The 6,451-nt window shown below is 44.6% G+C and overlaps 1 protein-coding gene across 3 annotated transcripts in view; it reads left to right on the forward strand.

The window, feature by feature from the left end:
* USP53 (ubiquitin specific peptidase 53) overlaps positions 1-6,451 on the forward strand; it is a 61,233-nt gene that overhangs the window by 5,567 nt on the left and 49,215 nt on the right. For 2 of the 3 annotated variants that reach the window (XM_006019742.3, XM_025199136.1), the window contains exon 1: positions 611-748. The exons of the other annotated variant lie outside the window; for it this stretch is intronic. The gene's annotated coding sequence lies outside the window, so the exon portion shown is untranslated. Of the gene's footprint in view, positions 1-610; positions 749-6,451 lie in introns of those variants that run through there. 3 annotated transcript variants of the gene reach the window in all.

Here is a 6,451-nt window from a genome sequence, read left to right on the forward strand (position 1 = left end):
CCCCCCCCCTTCTTTAAGACTGGAGCGCACTCCCCTGCCCGACTGGTGTCAGGGAATCCGGTCTGGGAAAAGATTGCAGGGTGGGAATGGCCAAAACCTGATTTGCTCCAGTTGCTCTGGAGGCCTCGGGTCCGTTGCTGGAGGTGTGGCAGGTCAGGGTGTTAGGCCTGTGGTTGGGGCAGGGACGAGGGTGGTCTTGTATAGGGTTGAGATGGTGTTGGTGTGGGATGGTTTGGAGAGGGATGATCCTGCCTCAAGGGGTTGGACTAGGTCACCTCTGGGGATTTGGTCCCTTCCAGCCTTGCTTCTCTCTTACTTTATGACTCTAGCTGTGGGGAATTGTGTGCCCCCCACCCCCCTTTCAGAAGCTCACTTACTTATTCCGTGGTTGGATGGGGGGGGCAGCAGGCAAGGGACTGAGTTTATGCTTACCTGCTTATCTCCTCGCAGCTAGTTGACACCCTTTAAAGGATCTCCTAGTGCCCCTGCCTGTTCCAGGATCCTGGCTGCAAATCACTGGAGTAGAGAAGTGACTCTAAACCAGTGGACTCATTTACAGCGGGCTGGTTTCTCCTGTCTCCTTCACTGCTCTGTCCTTGTGGAGCGAGGAAGGGAAGTATGAGGTACAGGGGCAGCCAGGGGTATGAAAGTTGCAGGAGTCCAGACCCTGTTTTGAAAATAATATGTTGCGCTTCAGCCAAGAAGTGGTGCTGCTGCTTTCTTCCAGCTGCATGGTTTTGTAATGCAAGTAAGCAACAGGTGCGATTTTTTAAAGCCAACTTACTTGTTGGCAATTTGCTTTTCTAAAATAACAATTGTTCAAGCATGGAAGGATCTTGTAGGGGCAGACTAAATGCAAGTTGAATAAACAGGTTTTTAGCAGGGAAACTTGCCATGCTACAGTCTTTAGGATAGTTATTAGACAATGTTAATGGAGGTATGGAGAACTGGTGAGAAGGCTTGAAGCAATATTGCATTAAATACAAAGGTTGTGTTAATAGTCACGTAAAGTGTTTCTGACTTCACGGAAGTACTTTAAGCAAGGAAAGGTACTCAAAGAAATAAATTATTTTTAAGCTTTGATTTTTGAGGAGAATACAGTTCAAGTAATCTTTGTTTATTTTTTCCCTTTTTTGATATTTCAGAGTTCAGCACTGAAATGCATTGGTCCCTGTGACCTAGAGAATGGTAGCCAGGAATAACAGTGTTGTTGTTGTTGCTGTTGTTGTATAGTGTGCGGAAATAGATGAAAGGATCTTAGTTGTTCAGGGAGAAGAAGCAAGAATTAGAAACTTCCTAGATTGGCAGGTCCAGAAAATGAACTGAGCCAAAGGTAGTGTGCTCTTATAACCTGCTTGAATGATGGAGGATAGTAATGTTATCCTTGGTGACTAAGAGAGTGTATCAGATGAATTGTTGAAACTAACTTTGCTTGCCTGCTACCGTCCTCGGAATGAAACAAGTGATGAAGCTAAAATGGTATAGCTTTACTGTAGGACTTAGAGAACAGATTAAGCAGTTTCAGTGGATACTGCTGCCCCCCAACCCCTTTTCATGAGTGTAATCCGTTCCTCTGTTCACACCCTAAACCATGGCCAGGTTGGTGGCAGAGTATCCCTAAGGAAATATGAGTATGTTAAGGTTTTAATGGTGGGAGAAGAGGAGGCAGCAGCTGAGAATGGAAACTTTGCTGAAAGTTGAAGTGGGGAGGAGATGTTCTGAACAAAGCACCAAGAGTGATTAGAGTTATGAGAGCAAAGCTCAGGGAATTTAGGATTTTAAATAAGACCATGGTTGCATGTGTTCAAGAGTTAGCAAGGTGAGGAAGGTCAAGAGTACCACAAAGAGATTGCTTGAGCCTCTGCGGAGAGTGGTGGTGCTAAATGCATTTTTGTATTTGAAATAAGTGAAACATCTGTTATGACAAACCCAAAAGGCAGCTTTGTTTTCAGTGGTGTTTTGTGAACCAAACTACTTTAAAAATTGAACTGAAGAATAAAGCTGTGATTCTCAATCAGGGTACTGTGAGATCCTTTTAAGGTACTGAACAATATCAGCACTGTTAGGTGTGCAAACACCTACACATAATTCACAAGATAAACCCAGAGATTTCAAGTAGGAATTGATAGTGTTAAAAGTGTTCTGATCTGTGTTGTTCTTTCTGAACTCTTTGCAACAGAAGACTAGTTCTAGTAGTTTTTTGTGCTCAAGAAATGAGGGAAAGTTAAGAGCAGGCATTTTTCAAGGGGTGCCTTGAGTAAAAAAAACAAAAACCAACAAAAAAGGTTTTAAAGTAAATAGTAGAAAATTAGTACTTTGGTACAGCAAGGGTAAAACAGTAAGGTATTCATGGACATACAATAGACTTAATGTATTGCTGGGTGACTTATTCTATTATAGTCAGTATTGATTTATTCGGTGTTTAAAACATTTGCTCAAGAGCTTGTAGAAGATACTTGGTTTCTTTTTCAAAGCCAAGATGACTCTAGTCACTAGTTCATTTTTTTTAACTGTCTGGAATCAGATTAGTTGCCTATGATGGCAAGCAGTGTAACTCAAAACTGACAGGTTCTGTGTAGAAATCCAAAATGTTGAGTTAACATCCTTTCCAGGTTGCAGTATCATTCTGTAGTTTCAGAAAGAGGTATCACTGGATTTTCGTGCATGGAAAGAGAGTAACTAGGGCCTTTGTTTTATTAGCAAACAACAAGGAATGGAGACTTAAAATGTCAGTTTAAATGCTTCAGGATACACACATGCAGTCAGCCTTTGTTGCAAGATTTCTGTGGCGTTTGCTTCTCTTGGTAAAAGTTTCAATAAATTACTAGTCAGAAAGATGGGGTGTGATTGCATGTCCCAGTTTTCATTTCATATTTCCTTCATGGTGCACTCAGTCTGCTACTTCTCATTTTTGTCACCTTGCTGCTTGTCTACTCAAGAGAAGTTGTACCACTTCAAATCTGTTTCTAATCTGATTTAATTCCCTTTTTGGGGACCTTTCTTTTACCTTATCACTTTTCAAATTAAATAACTACTATGGATACCTGGGTTTGGTTTTTTTTCATACCTGTGACTCCAGCCTCTTTATGTTGTGTGTGTGACTGGCTTCATTGGCCAAGGAACTGAATGGGGTTGAAGCTAAGGCTTTCTTTTTGGTATAGTTTCTTTCCTACCCTTTGTACTGAGTTACTGGTCAGGGACCAAAAGGTACTTGGGAGGCAGGGAATAGATGTGAAACTATACTAGAGATCCATCTGGTTTGCAGTCATCTTTATGAGGGGTAGAAGTGCACCTCCAATTTAGTGTGAGTGCCAACTGATAAATACCCTAGTCATTGGGATATCTTTTAAGATGGTCATTGGGGCTGGAGACAAGTTACACACCAACTATTTTAAGTGATCAGAAACTGGTTAAAACCTGTAACAGACCAGAAGTTCAGTGCACGTAAACCAGTTTCAAAATGACTGAAATTGATTTAAGACTAACCTGGTAGTATCAGACTTAACTGATTTAGGGCAAACTGGTTAATGAAACTTCTGTCCCAGACCCCTTCCTGGTTCAAGTTAAATCAGTCTCCCAGCCTTGGGTACTCTCAGAGCGCTCAAACAGCTGTGCCAGTGGCTTTGCTATGACACTGGCCAATTCCTTCAGCACCCTTGTGTGAAGTTCATCTGGGCCTGCTGATTTGACCACATCCAGCCTCTCCAAGTGCCCCTTCACTAAGTCTGCACTAACAGCTGGTGGGCTTGTGTCCCTCCTGTGTCTATCTGTGATCCAATTGGGAGATTTGTCTTGATCTGTGTCTCGAAATACAGATGCAAAGAACTCATTGAAGAGCTCAGCTTTGTCCCTGCTCTTTGTCACCAGTTGCCCTAGTATGTCCTGTAGGGGTCCTGTGCTACCCCATGTCTTCCTTTTGCTCCCTGTATAGCTGAAGAAGGATTTTTTGATGTCGTCAATTTTTGTCACCAGCCTAAGTTCTAATCCTGCTTTGGCCTTCCTGATTCCCTGCAAGTGAGAGCCAGGGAGGTATACTCCTCCTTGGTAGCTACCCCCTGTTTTCACAGCCTGTGTATCTCTTTCTTTGCCCTTGGGCTTTCCTGGACTTCCCTGTTCAGCCAAGAGGGCTTCTTGGCCCCTTTGCCCCCTTTTATGCGCAATGGGATTGTCTCCTTCTGCGTCCGTAGGATCGTTCCCTTGAGGAATGACCACCCTTCCTGGACCCCCATTTTATCAGTGCTCTTGAGCTTTAATGCCTCACGAATCTCCTGACCACACTGGAGTTAGCCTTTCTGAAATCTAATACTTCAGCCCTGCTGGTTAGTTTACCTACCCTTTGCCGGATAGTGAATTGAGTCAATCGATGGTCGATATCCCCTAAGTTACCATGTACCTGCAGATTCCCTACCAGGTCATCCCTAGTAGCTAACACCAAGTTCAGCAAGGCATTTCCCTTAGTGGGACTGTATACCTTCTGTGTTAAATGGAGGTCCTGTATGCAGGTTAAGACCCTACGTGAGCAGTTAGATTTGGCTGACTGCTCCTCCCAGCAGATGTCAGGGTGGTTTAAGTCACCCACGATAACCATATCCCTTGACCGCATGGCCTCTGAGAGCTGTCTAGGGAATTCCAGTGGTATAACTCATCCTTCTGGTGTGGCGGTCTATAGTTAAGACCCCCACTGCCAAGTCCCTTTTCCCCTGATCCCTTTGTCCCACTGTGGGTCCCTTTCTGACCCACAGTACCTTGGTTTGGCTCTCCTCTGATCCCATCTTGATTATAGAGGATGTACATTGTTCCTTAACATGGAGAGCAACACCCTCCCCTCCCCACCCCACCCCAATTTTTCCCCACTCTATCCCATCTATGCAACCTGTAACCCTCAGTGCCTGCTGCTCAGTCGTGAGTAGGGTCCCACCAGTTTCAGTTAGTCCAACCAGGTCGAAGTTTTTGCTTGCAGGCAGACTAAGATCTGGCACAGTTGTTGCATGTATGTGCTGGAAACGGAGCTAAGGGAACAGGAGAGGGTCCCAGACTGCTTGAACTGGTGTGACCAAAGAAAGCAAAGAACTATATTTACATTATAAACAGTGGGAGACTGGAATAGCTGAGCAGAGACAACAGACTCTGAATGCATGAGTCTTGCCAAAGATGGTACAGGTGGCAAGCATACTAACGTCAAGGAACCCAAAGCGGGATAAGGGGGTACAAGCATGCCTGTAAAAACCCAAGTAGAGATGAGGCCTGTGGGATCTCCACTCTAACACCTAAGGCCACCTGCTGATTCCCCAAGAAGGACTTCCTGAATACAGGCAGTCCTTGGACTTGCAACACAATTGGTTCCTGAAAACGGCATCTTAAGTTGAAACATTGCGACTTGGAACCCATTTTCCCATAGGAACCAATGTTAAAAATGGGAGTTTGCTTCCTGAACCAAGACCCAATACCCTGTTTTCACCAAAAATAACCCAGAATTTTGTACTCAATCAATTATAGATAAGTAATATAGCTACATTAATGTATATATATTGTAAACAGAATCATATTGATTTGGAAGGGCTTCTTTGAGGTGACTTTGCTGGACTTCTTGAAGGGCTCTTGGTTGGATGTTTCTGAAGGTTCTTGGCTGGATTCTTCTCAGGAGTCTTGTCTGCAGGTTTTTCTGGAGTCTTGTCTGCTTTCTTAAAGTAAGTGTCCAAAGAAGTTTGGACAGATGTTCTCCAGGGAGATGGATGACACAGTGACTTGTTTGCTGTCATGGTGTCACATCAGATCAAGCGTTGTAAAGTCGAAACTGACGTCAGAAAGTTGAAACAGGGTGTCAATTTAGAAACGTTGTAAGTGCAAAACGTTGTAACTTGAAACGTTCTAATTTGAGGACTGCCTGTACCTGACTGTAAGGAGCTACTCCGCCCTCAGTATTACGTAAGATTTATGCAAGGCTTTCTCTTCTCTTTTGCTTTATTCCATTTTAAGTTGGACTAAGCTGTGTGCGCTCTCACTTCTCACTGTGTTTTACTGGGCTGTATTTAGCTTAGGCAAGATTTTTGGTGGTTGTTTGTTGAGTGCTTGAGGTTGCAAATTGCGGTGTTCAATTACATGCTCACTTCAGAGTGAGGACTATTCTTGTTCAAGCTTTTATGAATTCCATGGCACCACCTTTTTCTTACCCACCTCCTCCTCGGCCTGGCAGGAGATGCACTCCCCCGCCCCCTTGAGTCGGGGTGGCGGGGGAAGAAGCCTGGCAGGTGCTTCCTTCCCCCACATCCAGGCTGGGGTCCTATGTGGGCTGGGGAGGGGATTGAAACCCCTACCTTCCAGTGTACTACCTCTGGGCAGGGGCCTGGTCATGCCCCCACTGCTTGAGCAGGGAGTGGGGAGAAGCCTTGGAGGTTCAGTCTCTTCCCTTTGGCACTGGCTGGCAGGCTGGCAGGTGTGCTGTAACAGCCCC

The sequence above is a fragment of the Alligator sinensis genome, unplaced genomic scaffold, assembly GCF_000455745.1.
Source record: "Alligator sinensis unplaced genomic scaffold, ASM45574v1 scaffold544_1, whole genome shotgun sequence".
Classification (NCBI taxonomy): domain Eukaryota; kingdom Metazoa; phylum Chordata; order Crocodylia; family Alligatoridae; genus Alligator; species Alligator sinensis.